The sequence below is a fragment of the Ambystoma mexicanum genome, chromosome 3q (genome assembly GCF_040938575.1).
Source record: "Ambystoma mexicanum isolate Mex_15411 chromosome 3q, UKY_AmexF1_1, whole genome shotgun sequence".
Classification (NCBI taxonomy): domain Eukaryota; kingdom Metazoa; phylum Chordata; class Amphibia; order Caudata; family Ambystomatidae; genus Ambystoma; species Ambystoma mexicanum.
The window spans coordinates 1,282,578,400-1,282,591,575 of NC_090926.1; positions in this window are offsets into that span (position 1 = coordinate 1,282,578,400).

The window sequence follows — 13,176 nt, forward strand, 5'->3', positions numbered from 1 at the left end:
CAGAATGGCAAGCTGGGAGAAGCTGCACAGTTAGGGTCATAGAATGGCAAGCTGGGAGAAGCAGTGCAGTTAGGGTCATAGAATGACAAGCTGGGCGAAGCAGTGCAGTTAGGGTCATAGAATGGCAAGCTGGGAGAAGCAGCACAGTTAGGGTCAGAGAATGGAAAGATGGAAGACACAGAGCAGTCAGGGTCATAAAATGGCAGGCTGGGAGAAGCAGCACAATTAGGGTCATAGAATGACAAGTTGGGAGAAGCACTGCAGTTAGGGTCATAGAATGGCAAGCTGGGAGAAGCAGTGCAGTTAGGGTCATAGAATGGCAAGTTGGGAGAAGCAGAGCAGTTAGGGTCATAGAATGGTGGTCTGGGAGAAGCAGTGCAGTTAGGGTCATAGAATGGCAAGCTGGGAGAAGCAGCGCAGTTAGGGTCATAGAATGGCATGCTGGGAGAAGCAGTGTAGTTAGGGTCATAGAATGGCAAGATGGGAGAAGCGCTGCAGTTAGGGTCATAGAATGGCAAGCTAGGAGAAGCAGTGCAGTTAGGCTCATAGAATGGCAAGCTGGGAGAAGCAGCGCAGTTAGGGTCATAGAATGGCAAGCTGGGAGAAGCAGCACAGTTAGGGTCATAGAATGGCAAGTTTGGAGAAGCAGCGCAGTTAGGGTCATAGAATGGCAAGCTGGGAGAAGCAGCACAGTTAGGGTCATAGAATGGCAAGCTGGGAGAATCAGAGCAGTCAGGGTCATAGAATGACAAATTGGGAGAAGCAGTGCTGTTCGGGTCATAGAATGGTGGTCTGGTGGAAGCAGCGCATTTAGGGCCATAGTTTGGCAAGCTTGGAGAAGCAGTGCAGTTAGGGTCATAGATTTGCAAGCTGGGAGAAGCAACACAGTTAGGGTCATAGAATGGCAAGCTGGTAGAAGCAGCGCAGTTAGGGTCTTAGAATGGCAAGCTGCGAGAAGTGGTGCAATTAGGTTCATAGAATGGCAAGCTGGGAGAAGCAGCACAGTTACGGTCACAGAATGGCAAGCTGGGAGAAGCAGTGCAGTTAGGGTTATAGAATGGCAAGCTGGGAGAAGCAGCACAGTTTGGGTCATAGAATGGAAAGCTGAGAGAAGCAGAGCAGTCAGGGTCATAAAATGGCAGGCTGGGAGAAGCAGCATAGTTAGGGTCATAGAATGACAAGTTGGGAGAAGCACTGCAGTTAGGGTCATAGAATGGTGGTCTGAAAGAAGCAGTGCAGTTAGGGTCATAGAATGGCAAGCTGGGAGAAGCAGCACAGTTAGGGTCACAGAATGGCAAGCTGGGAGAAGCAGTGCAGTTAGGGTCATAGAATGGCAAGCTGGGAGAAGCAGTGCAGTTAGGGTCAAAGAATGGCAAGCTGGGAGAAGCAGCACAGTTAGGGTCATAGAATGGCAAGCTGGGAGAGCAGTGCAGTTAGGGTAATAGAATGGCAAGCTAGGAGAAGCAGCACAGTTAGGGTCTTAGAATGGCAAGCTGGGAGAAGCAGCGCATTTAGGGCCATAGTTTGGCAAGCTTGGAGAAGCAGTGCAGTTAGGGTCATAGATTTGCAAGCTGGGAGAAGCAACACAGTTAGGGTCATAGAATGGCAAGCTGGTAGAAGCAGCGCAGTTAGGGTCTTAGAATGGCAAGCTGCGAGAAGTGGTGCAATTAGGTTCATAGAATGGCAAGCTGGGAGAAGCAGCACAGTTATGTTCATAGAATGGCATGCTGGGAGAAGCAGCGCAGTTAGGGTCACAGAATGGCAAGCTGGGAGAAGCAGCACAGTTAGGGTCATAGAATGGAAAGCTGACAGAAGCAGAGCAGTCAGGGTCATAAAATGGCAGGATGGGAGAAGCAGCATAGTTAGGGTCATAGAATGACAAGTTGGGAGAAGCACTGCAGTTAGGGTCATAGAATGGTGGTCTGGGAGAAGCAGTGCAGTTAGGGTCATAGAATGTCAAGTTGGGAGAAGCAGTGCAGTCAGGGTCATAGAATGGCAAGCTGTGAGAAGCAGTGCAGTTAGGGTCACAGAATGGCAAGCTGGGAGAAGCAGCACAGTTACGGTCACAGAATGGCAAGCTGGGAGAAGCAGTGCAGTTAGGGTTATAGAATGGCAAGCTGGGAGAAGCAGCACAGTTTGGGTCATAGAATGGAAAGCTGAGAGAAGCAGAGCAGTCAGGGTCATAAAATGGCAGGCTGGGAGAAGCAGCATAGTTAGGGTCATAGAATGACAAGTTGGGAGAAGCACTGCAGTTAGGGTCATAGAATGGTGGTCTGAAAGAAGCAGTGCAGTTAGGGTCATAGAATGGCAAGCTGGGAGAAGCAGCACAGTTAGGGTCACAGAATGGCAAGCTGGGAGAAGCAGTGCAGTTAGGGTCATAGAATGTCAAGCTGGGAGAAGCAGTGCAGTTAGGGTCAAAGAATGGCAAGCTGGGAGAAGCAGCACAGTTAGGGTCATAGAATGGCAAGCTGGGAGAGCAGTGCAGTTAGGGTAATAGAATGGCAAGCTAGGAGAAGCAGCACAGTTAGGGTCTTAGAATGGCAAGCTGGGAGAAGCGGTGCAGTTAGGGTCATAGAATGGCAAGCTGGGAGAAGCAGCGCATTTAGGTTCATAGAATCGCAATCTGGGAGAAGCACAGCAGTTAGGGTCATAGAATTGCAAGCTGGGGGAAGCAGCGCAGTAAGGGTCACAGAATGGCATGCTGGGAGAAACAGTGCAGTTAGGGTCATAGAATGGCAAGCTGGGAGAAGCAGTATTGTTAGGGTCATAGAATGGCAAGCTGGGAGAAGCAGCGCATTTAGGTTCATAGAATCGCAATCTGGGAGAAGCACAGCAGTTAGGGTCATAGAATGGCAACTTGGGAGAAGCAGAGCAGTTAGGGTCATAGAATGGCAACTTGGGAGAAGCAGAGCACTTAGGGTCATAGAATGGTGGCCTGGGAGAAGCAATGCAGTTAGGGTCATAGAATGGCAAGCAGGGAGAAGCAGCGCAGTTAGGGTCACAGAATGGCATGCTGGGAGAAACAGTGCAGTTAGGGTCATAGAATGGCAACCTGGGAGAAGCAGTATTGTTAGGGTCATAGAATGGCAAGCTGGGAGAAGCCGCACATTTAGGTTCATAGAATCACAATCTGGGAGAAGCACAGCAGTTAGGGTCATAGAATGGCAACTTGGGAGAAGCAGAGCAGTTAGGGTCATAGAAGCAGTGCATTTAGGGTCACAGAATGGCAAGCTGGGAGAAGCAGCGCAGTTAGGGTCATAGAATGGCAAACTGGGAGAAGCAGTATGGTTAGGGTCATAGAATGGCAAGCTGGGAGAAGCAACACATTTAGGGTCATAGAATGGCAAGCTGGGAGAAGCAGTGCAGTTAGGGTCATAGAATGACAAGCTGGGCGAAGCAGTGCAGTTAGGGTCATAGAATGGCAAGCTGGGAGAAGCTGCACAGTTAGGGTCCTAGAATGGCAAGCTGGGAGAAGCAGCACATTTAGGTTCATAGAATCACAATCTGGGAGAAGCACAGCAGTTAGGGTCATAGAATGGCAACTTGGGAGAAGCAGAGCAGTTAGGGTCATAGAAGCAGTGCATTTAGGGTCACAGAATGGCAAGCTGGGAGAAGCTGCACAGTTAGGGTCATAGAATGGCAAGCTGGGAGAAGCAGTGCAGTTAGGGTCATAGAATGACAAGCTGGGCGAAGCAGTGCAGTTAGGGTCATAGAATGGCAAGCTGGGAGAAGCAGCACAGTTAGGGTCAGAGAATGGAAAGATGGAAGACACAGAGCAGTCAGGGTCATAAAATGGCAGGCTGGGAGAAGCAGCACAATTAGGGTCATAGAATGACAAGTTGGGAGAAGCACTGCAGTTAGGGTCATAGAATGGCAAGCTGGGAGAAGCAGTGCAGTTAGGGTCATAGAATGGCAAGTTGGGAGAAGCAGAGCAGTTAGGGTCATAGAATGGTGGTCTGGGAGAAGCAGTGCAGTTAGGGTCATAGAATGGCAAGCTGGGAGAAGCAGCGCAGTTAGGGTCATAGAATGGCATGCTGGGAGAAGCAGTGTAGTTAGGGTCATAGAATGGCAAGATGGGAGAAGCGCTGCAGTTAGGGTCATAGAAGGGTGGTATGGGAGAAGCAGTGCAGTTAGGGTCATAGAATGGCAAGTTGGGAGAAGCAGAGCAGTTAGGGTCATAGAATGGTGATCTGGGAGAAGCAGTGCAGTTAGGGTCATAGAATGGCAAGCTGGCAGAAACAGCACAGTTAGGATCACAGAATGGCAAGCTGGGAGAAGCAGTGCAGTTAGGGTCATAGAATGGCAACCTGGGAGAAGCAGCGCAGCTAGGGTCATAGAATGGCAAGTTGGGAGGAGAAGGCCAGTTAGGGTCATAAAATGGCAAGCTGGGAGAATCAGTGCAGTTAGGGTCATAGAATGGCAAGCGGGGAGAAGTAGCGCAGTTAGGGTCAAAGAATGGCAAACTGGGAGAAGCAGCACAGTTAGGGTCATAGAATGGAAAGCTGGGAGAAGCAGAGCAGTCAGGGTCATAAAATGGCAGGCTGGGAGAAGCAGCACAGTTAGGGTCATAGAATGACAAGTTGGGAGAAGCACTGCAGTTAGGGTCATAGAAAGGTGGTCTGGGAGAAGCAGCACAGTTAGGGTCAAAGAATGGCAAGCTGGGAGAAGCAGCAAAGTTAGGGTCATAGAATGGAAAGCTGGGAGAAGCAGAGCAGTCAGGGTCATAAAATGGCAGGCTGGGAGGAGCAGTGCAGTTAGGGTCATAGAATGACAAGTTGGGAGAAGCACTGCAGTTAGGGTCATAGAATGGTGGTCTGGGAGAAGCAGTGCAGTTAGGGTCATAGAATGGCAAGCTGGGAGAAGCAGCACAGTTAGGGTCACAGAATGGCAAGCTGGGAGAAGCAGTGCAGTTAGGGTCATAGAATGGCAAGCTGGGAGAAGCAGTGCAGTGAGGGTCATAGAATGGAAAGCTGGGAGAAGCAGAGCAGTCAGGGTCATAAAATGGCAGGCTGGGAGAAGCAGCACAGTTAGGGTCATAGAATGACAAGTTGGGAGAAGCACTGCAGTTACGGTCATAGAAAGGTGGTCTGGGAGAAGCAGCACAGTTAGGGTCATAGAATGGCAAGCTGGGAGAAGCAGCACAGTTAGGGTCTTAGAATGGCAAGCTGGCAGAAGCGGTGCAGTTAGGGTCATAGAATGGCAAGCTGAGAGAAGAAGCACAGTTAGGGTCCTAGAATGGCAGGTTGGGAGAAGCAGAGCACTTAGGGTCATAGAATGGTGGTCTGGGAGAAGCAATGCAGTTAGGGTCATAGAATGGCAAACTGGGAGAAGCAGCGCAGTTAGGGCCACAGAATGGCAAGCTGGGAGAAACAGTGCAGTTAGGGTCATAGAATGGCAAGCTGGGAGAAGCAGTATTGTTAGGGTCATAGAATTGCAAGCTGGGAGAAGCAGCGCATTTAGGTTCATAGAATGGCTAGCTGGGAGAAGCAGTGCAGTTAGGGTCATAGAATGGCAAGTTGGGAGAAGCAGAGCAGTTAGGGTCATAGAATGGTGGTCAGGGAGAAGCAGTGCAGTTAGGGTCATAGAATGGCAAGCTGGGTGAAGCAGCGCAGTTGGGGTCATAGAATTGCATGCTGGGAGAAGCAGTGTAGTTAGGGTCATAGAATGGCAAGATGGGAGAAGCACTGCAGTTAGGGTCATAGAAGGGTGGTATGGGAGAAGCAGTGCAGTTAGGGTCATAGAATGGCAAGCTAGCAGAAACAGCACAGTTAGGATCACAGAATGGCAAGCTGGGAGAAGCAGTGCAGTTAGGTTCATGGAATGGCAAGCTGGGAGAAGCAGCGCAGTTAGGGTCATAGAATGGCAAGTTGGGAAGGCCAGTTAGGGTCATAAAATGGCAAGCTGGGAGAATCAGTGCAGTTAGGGTCTTAGAATGGCAAGCGGGGAGAAGTAGCGCAGTTAGGGTCATAGAATGGAAAGCTGGGAGAAGCAGTGCAGTTAGGGTCATAGAATGGCAAGCTGGGAGAAGCAGCACAGTTAGGGTCAAAGAATGGCAAGCTGGGAGAAGCAGCGCAATTAGGGTCATAGAATGGCAATTTGGGAGAAGCAGCACAGATAGGGTCATAGAATGGCAAGCTGGGAGAAGCAGTGCAGTTAGGGTCATAGAATAGCAAGCTGGGAGAAGCAGTAACATTTGGGTCATGGTATGGCAAGCTGGGAGACCCAGTGCAGTTAGGGTCATGGAATGGCAAGTTGGGAGAAGCAGCACAGTTAGGGTCATAGAATGGAAAGCTGGGAGAAGCAGAGCATTCAGGGTCATAGAATTTCAGGCTGGGAGAAGCAGCACAGTTAAGGGCATATAATGACAAGTTGGGAGAAGCAGTGTAGTTAGGGTCATAGAATGGTGGTCTGGGAGAAGCAGTGCAGTTAGGGTCATAGAATGGCAAGCTGGGAGAAACAGCACAGTTAGGGTCACAGAATGGCAAGCTGGGAGAAGTAGTGCATTTAGGATCATAGAATGGCAATTTGGGAGAAGCATCACTGATAGGGTCATAGAATGACAAGCTGGGAGAGGCAGTGCAGTTAGGGTCATAGAATGGCAAGCTGGGAGAAGCAGTGACATTAGGGCCATGGTATGGCAAGCCGGGAGACCCAGTGCAGTTAGAGTCATAGAATGACAAGTTGGGAGAGGCACTGCAGTTAGGGTCATAGAAAGGTGGTCTGGGAGAAGCAGCACAGTTAGGGTCAAAGAATGGCAAGGTGGGAGAAGCAGCAAAGTTAGGGTCATAGAATGGAAAGCTGGGAGAAGCAGAGCAGTCAGGGTCATAAAATGGCAGGCTGGGAGAAGCAGCACAGTTAGGGTCATAGAATGACAAGTTGGGAGAAGAACTGCAGTTAGGGTCATAGAATGGTGGTCTGGGAGAAGCAGTGCAGTTAGGGTCATAGAATGGCAAGCTGGGAGAAGCAGCACAGTTAGGGTCACAGAATGGCAAGTTGGGAGAAGCAGTGCAGTTAGGGTCATAGAATGGCAAGCTGTGAGAAGCAGTGCAGTTAGGGTCAAAGAATGGCAAGCTGGGAGAAGCAGCACAGTTAGGGTCATAGAATGGCAAGCTGGTAGAGCAGTGCAGTTAGGGTCATAGAATGTCAAGCTGGGAGAAGCAGCACAGTTAGGGTCTTAGAATGGCAAGCTGGCAGAAGCGGTGCAGTTAGGGTCATAGAATGGCAAGCTGAGAGAATCAGCACAGTTAGGGTCATAGAATGGCAGGTTGGGAGAAGCAGAGCACTTAGGGTCATAGAATGGTGGTCTGGGAGAAGCAATGCAGTTAGGGTCATAGAATGGCAAACTGGGAGAAGCAGCGCAGTTAGGGCCACAGAATGGCAAGCTGGGAGAAGCAGTGCAGTTAGGTTCATGGAATGGCAAGCTGGGAGAAGCAGCGCAGTTAGGGTCATAGAATGGCAAGTTGGGAAGGCCAGTTAGGGTCATAAAATGGCAAGCTGGGAGAATCAGTGCAGTTAGGGTCTTAGAATGGCAAGCGGGGAGAAGTAGCGCAGTTAGGGTCATAGAATGGAAAGCTGGGAGAAGCAGTGCAGTTAGGGTCATAGAATGGCAAGCTGGGAGAAGCAGCACAGTTAGGGTCAAAGAATGGCAAGCTGGGAGAAGCAGCGCAATTAGGGTCATAGAATGGCAATTTGGGAGAAGCAGCACAGATAGGGTCATAGAATGGCAAGCTGGGAGAAGCAGTGCAGTTAGGGTCATAGAATAGCAAGCTGGGAGAAGCAGTAAAATTTGGGTCATGGTATGGCAAGCTGGGAGACCCAGTGCAGTTAGGGTCATGGAATGGCAAGTTGGGAGAAGCAGCACAGTTAGGGTCATAGAATGGAAAGCTGGGAGAAGCAGAGCATTCAGGGTCATAGAATTTCAGGCTGGGAGAAGCAGCACAGTTAAGGGCATATAATGACAAGTTGGGAGAAGCAGTGTAGTTAGGGTCATAGAATGGTGGTCTGGGAGAAGCAGTGCAGTTAGGGTCATAGAATGGCAAGCTGGGAGAAACAGCACAGTTAGGGTCACAGAATGGCAAGCTGGGAGAAGTAGTGCATTTAGGATCATAGAATGGCAATTTGGGAGAAGCATCACTGATAGGGTCATAGAATGACAAGCTGGGAGAGGCAGTGCAGTTAGGGTCATAGAATGGCAAGCTGGGAGAAGCAGTGACATTAGGGCCATGGTATGGCAAGCCGGGAGACCCAGTGCAGTTAGAGTCATAGAATGACAAGTTGGGAGAGGCACTGCAGTTAGGGTCATAGAAAGGTGGTCTGGGAGAAGCAGCACAGTTAGGGTCAAAGAATGGCAAGGTGAGAGAAGCAGCAAAGTTAGGGTCATAGAATGGAAAGCTGGGAGAAGCAGAGCAGTCAGGGTCATAAAATGGCAGGCTGGGAGAAGCAGCACAGTTAGGGTCATAGAATGACAAGTTGGGAGAAGCACTGCAGTTAGGGTCATAGAATGGTGGTCTGGGAGAAGCAGTGCAGTTAGGGTCATAGAATGGCAAGCTGGGAGAAGCAGCACAGTTAGGGTCACAGAATGGCAAGTTGGGAGAAGCAGTGCAGTTAGGGTCATAGAATGGCAAGCTGTGAGAAGCAGTGCAGTTAGGGTCAAAGAATGGCAAGCTGGGAGAAGCAGCACAGTTAGGGTCATAGAATGGCAAGCTGGTAGAGCAGTGCAGTTAGGGTCATAGAATGTCAAGCTGGGAGAAGCAGCACAGTTAGGGTCTTAGAATGGCAAGCTGGCAGAAGCGGTGCAGTTAGGGTCATAGAATGGCAAGCTGAGAGAATCAGCACAGTTAGGGTCATAGAATGGCAGGTTGGGAGAAGCAGAGCACTTAGGGTCATAGAATGGTGGTCTGGGAGAAGCAATGCAGTTAGGGTCATAGAATGGCAAACTGGGAGAAGCAGCGCAGTTAGGGCCACAGAATGGCAAGCTGGGAGAAACAGTGCAGTTAGGGTCATAGAATGGCAAGCTGGGAGAAGCAGTATTGTTAGGGTCATAGAATGGCAAGCTGGGAGAAGCAGCGCATTTAGGTTCATAGAATGGCTAGCTGGGAGAAGCAGTGCAGTTAGGGTCATAGAATGGCAAGTTGGGAGAAGCAGAGCAGTTAGGGTCATAGAATGGTGGTCAGGGAGAAGCAGTGCAGTTAGGGTCATAGAATGGCAAGCTGGGAGAAGCAGCGCAGTTAGGGTCATAGAATGGCATGCTGGGAGAAGCAGTGTAGTTAGGGTCATCGAATGGCAAGATGGGAGAAGCACTGCAGTTAGGGTCATAGAAGGGTGGTATGGGAGAAGCAGTGCAGTTAGGGTCATAGAATGGCAAGCTGGCAGAAACCGCACAGTTAGGATCACAGAATGGCAAGCTGGGAGAAGCAGTGCAGTTAGGGTCATAGAATGGCAAGCTGGGAGAAGCAGTGCAGTTAGGGTCATAGAATGGCAAGTTGGGAGGAGAAGGCCAGTTAGGGTCATAAAATGGCAAGCTGGGAGAATCAGTGCAGTTAGGGTCATAGAATGGCAAGCGGGGAGAAGTAGCGCAGTTAGGGTCATAGAATGGCAAGCTGGGAGAAGCAGTGCAGTTAGGGTCATAGAATGGCAAGCTGGGAGAAGCAGCACAGTTAGGGTCAAAGAATGGCGAGCTGGGAGAAGCAGCCAAATTAGGGTCATAGAATGGCAATTTGGGAGAAGCAGCACAGATAGGGTCATTGAATGGCAAGCTGGGAGAAGCAGTGCAGTTAGGGTCATAGAATAGCAAGCTGGGAGAAGCAGTGAAATTTGGGTCATGGTATGGCAAGCTGGGAGACCCAGTGCAGTTAGGGTCATGTACTGGCAAGTTGGGAGAAGCAGCACAGTTAGGGTCATAGAATGGAAAGCTGGGAGAAGCAGAGCATTCAGGGTCATAGAATGGCAGGCTGGGAGAAGCAGCACAGTTAGGGGTATAGAATGACAAGTTGGGAGAAGCAGTGTAGTTAGGGTCATAGAATGGTGGTCTGAGAGAAGCAGTGCAGTTAGGGTCATAGAATGGCAAGCTGGGAGAAGCAGCACAATTAGGGTCACAGAATGGCAAGCTGGGAGAAGCAGTGCAGTTAAGGTCATAGAATGGCAAGCTGGGAGAAGCAGTGTAGTTAGGGTCATAGAATGGCAAGTTGGGAGGAGAAGCACAGTTAGGGTCATAAAATGGCAAGCTGGGAGAGCAGTGCAGTCAGGGTCATAGAATGGAAAGCTGGGAGAAGCAGAGCAGTCAGGGTCATAGAATGGCAAGTTGGGAGAAGCACTGCAGTTAAGGTCAAAGAATGGTGGTCTGGGAGAAGCAGAACAGCTAGGGTCATATAATGGCAAGTTGGGAGAAACAGCACAGTTAGGGTCACAGAATGGCAAGCTGGGAGAAGCAGTATGGTTAGGGTCATAGATTGGCAAGCTGGGAGAAGCAGCGCATTTAGGGTCATAGAATGGCAAGCTGGGAGAAGCAGTGCAGTTAGGGTCACAGAATGGCAAGCTGGGAGAAGCAGCGCAGTTAGGGTCACAGAATGGCAAGATGGGAGACGCAGTGCAGTTAGGGTCATAGAATGGCAAGCTGAGAGAAGCAGCACAGTTAGGGTCATAGAATGCAAAGCTGAGAGAAGCAGAGCAGTTAGGGTCATAGAATGGCAAGCTGGGAGAAGCAGTGTAGTTAGGGTCATAGAATGGAAAGCTGGGAGAAGCAGAGCAGTCAGGGTCATAAAATGGCAGGCTGGGAGAAGCAGCACAGTTAGGGTCATAGAATGACAAGTTGGGAGAAGCACTGCAGTTAGGGTCATAAAATGGTGGTCTGGGAGAAGCAGTGAAGTTAGGGTCATAGAATGGCAAGCTGGGAGAAGCAGCACAGTCAGGGTCATAGAATGGCAAGCTGGGAGAAGCAGTGCAGTTAGGGTCGCAGAATGGCAAGCTGGGAGAAGCAGCGCCGTTAGGGTCACAGAATGGCAAGATGAGAGAAGCGGTGCAGTTAGGGTCATAGAATGGCAAGCTGAGAAAAGCAGCACAGTTAGGGTCATAGAATGCAAAGCTGGGAGAAGTAGAGCAGTTAGGGTCATAGAATGGCAAGCTGGGAGAAGCAGTGTAGTTAGGGTCATAGAATGGAAAGCTGGGAGAAGCAGCACAGTTAGGGTCATAGAATGGCAAGTTGGGAGGAGAAGCACAGTTTGGGTCATAGATTGGCAAGCTGGGAGAAGCGGTGCAGTTAGGGTCATAGAATGGCAAGCTGGGAGAAGCAGCACAGTTAGGGTCATAGAATGGCAAGTTGGGAGAAGCAGAGCACTTAGGGTCATAGAACGGCAAGCTGGGAGAAGCAGTATTGTTAGGGTCATAGAATGGCAAGCTGGGAGAAGCAGTGCAGTTAGGGTCATAGAATGGCAAGCTGGAAGAAGCAGCACAGATAGGGTCATAGAATGGCATGCTGGGAGAAGCAGTGCAGTTAGGGTCATAGAATGGCAAGTTGGGAGAAGCAAAGAAGTTAGGCTCATAGAATGGTGGTCTGGCAGAAGCAGTGCAGGTAGGGTAATAGAATGGTGGTTTGGGAGGAGCAGTGCAGTTAGGGTCATAGAATGGCAAGTTGGGAGAAGCAGAGAAGTTAGGGTCATAGAATGGTGGTCTGGGAGAAGCAATGCAGTTAGGGTCATAGAATGGCCAGCTGGCAGAAGCAGCACAGTTAGGATCACAGAATGGCAAGCTGGGAGAATCAGTGCAGTTAGGGTCATAGAATGCAAGTTGGGAGGAGAAGGCCAGTTAGTGTCATAGAATGGCAAGCTGGGAGAAGCAGTGCAGTTAGGGCCATAGAATGGCAAGCTGGGAGAAGTAGAGCAGTTAGGCTCATAGGATGACAAGCTGGGAGAAGTAGAACAGTTAGGGTCATAGAATGACAAGCTGGGAGAAGCAGTGCAGTTAGGGTCATAGAATGGCAACCTGGGAGAAGCAGCGCCGTTAGGATCATAGAATGGCAATTTGGGAGAAGCACCACAGATAGGGTCATAGAATGGCAAGCTGGGAGAAGCAGTGCAGTTAGGGTCATAGAATGGCAAGCTGGGAGAAGCAGTGCAGTTAGGGTCATAGAATGGCAAGCTGGGAGAAGCAGTGAAATGTGGGTCATGGTATGGCAAGCTGGGAGACCCAGTGCAGTTAGGGCATAGAATGGTAAGTTGGGAGAAGCAGCACAGTTAGGATCATAGAATGGAAAGGTGGGAGAAGCAGAGCAGTCTGGGTAATAGAATGGCAGGCTGGGAGAAGCAGCACAGTTAGGGTCATAGAATGACAAGTTGGGAGAAGCGGTGCAGTTAGGGTCATAGAATGGTGGTCTGGGAGAAGCAGTACAGTTAGGGTCATAGAATGGGAAGCTGGGAGAAACAGCACAGTTAGGGTCACAGAATGGCAAGTTTGGAGAAGCAGTGCAGTTAGGGTCATAAATGGTGGTCTGGGAGAAGCAGTGCAGTTAGGGTCAGAGAATGGCAGGCTGGGAGAAGAAGCACAGTTAGGGTTACAGAACGGCAAGCTGGGAGAAGCAGTGCAGTTAGGGTCATAGAATCGCAAGCTGGGAGTAGCAGAACAGTTAGGGGCATAGAATGGCAAGTTTGGAGGAGAAGTGCAGTTAGGGTCATAGAATGGCAAGCTAGGAGAAGCAGTGCAGTTAGGCTCATAGAATGCCAAGCTGGAAGAAGCAGCGCAGTTAGGGTCATAGAATGGCATGCTGGGAGAAGCAGTGCAGTTAGGGTCATAGAATGGCAAGCTGGGAGAAGCAGCACAGTAAGGGTCATAGAATGGCAAGTTGGGAGAAGCAGAGCAGTTAGGATCATAGAATGGCAAGCTGGTAGAAGCAGCGTAGTTAGGTTCATAGAATGGAAAGCGGGGAGAAGCAGAGCTGTCAGTGTCATACAATGACAAATTGGGAGAAGCAGTACTGTTTGGGTCATAGAATGGTGGTCTGGGAGAAGCAGTATGGTTAGGGTCATAGAATGGCAAGCTGGGAGAAGCAGCGCATTTAGGGCCATTGTTTGGCAAGCTTTGAGAAGAAGTGCAGTTACGGTCATAGAATTGCAAGCTGGGAGAAGCAACACAGTTAGGGTCATAGAATGGCAAGCTGGAAGAAGCAGTGCAGTTAGGGTCATAGAA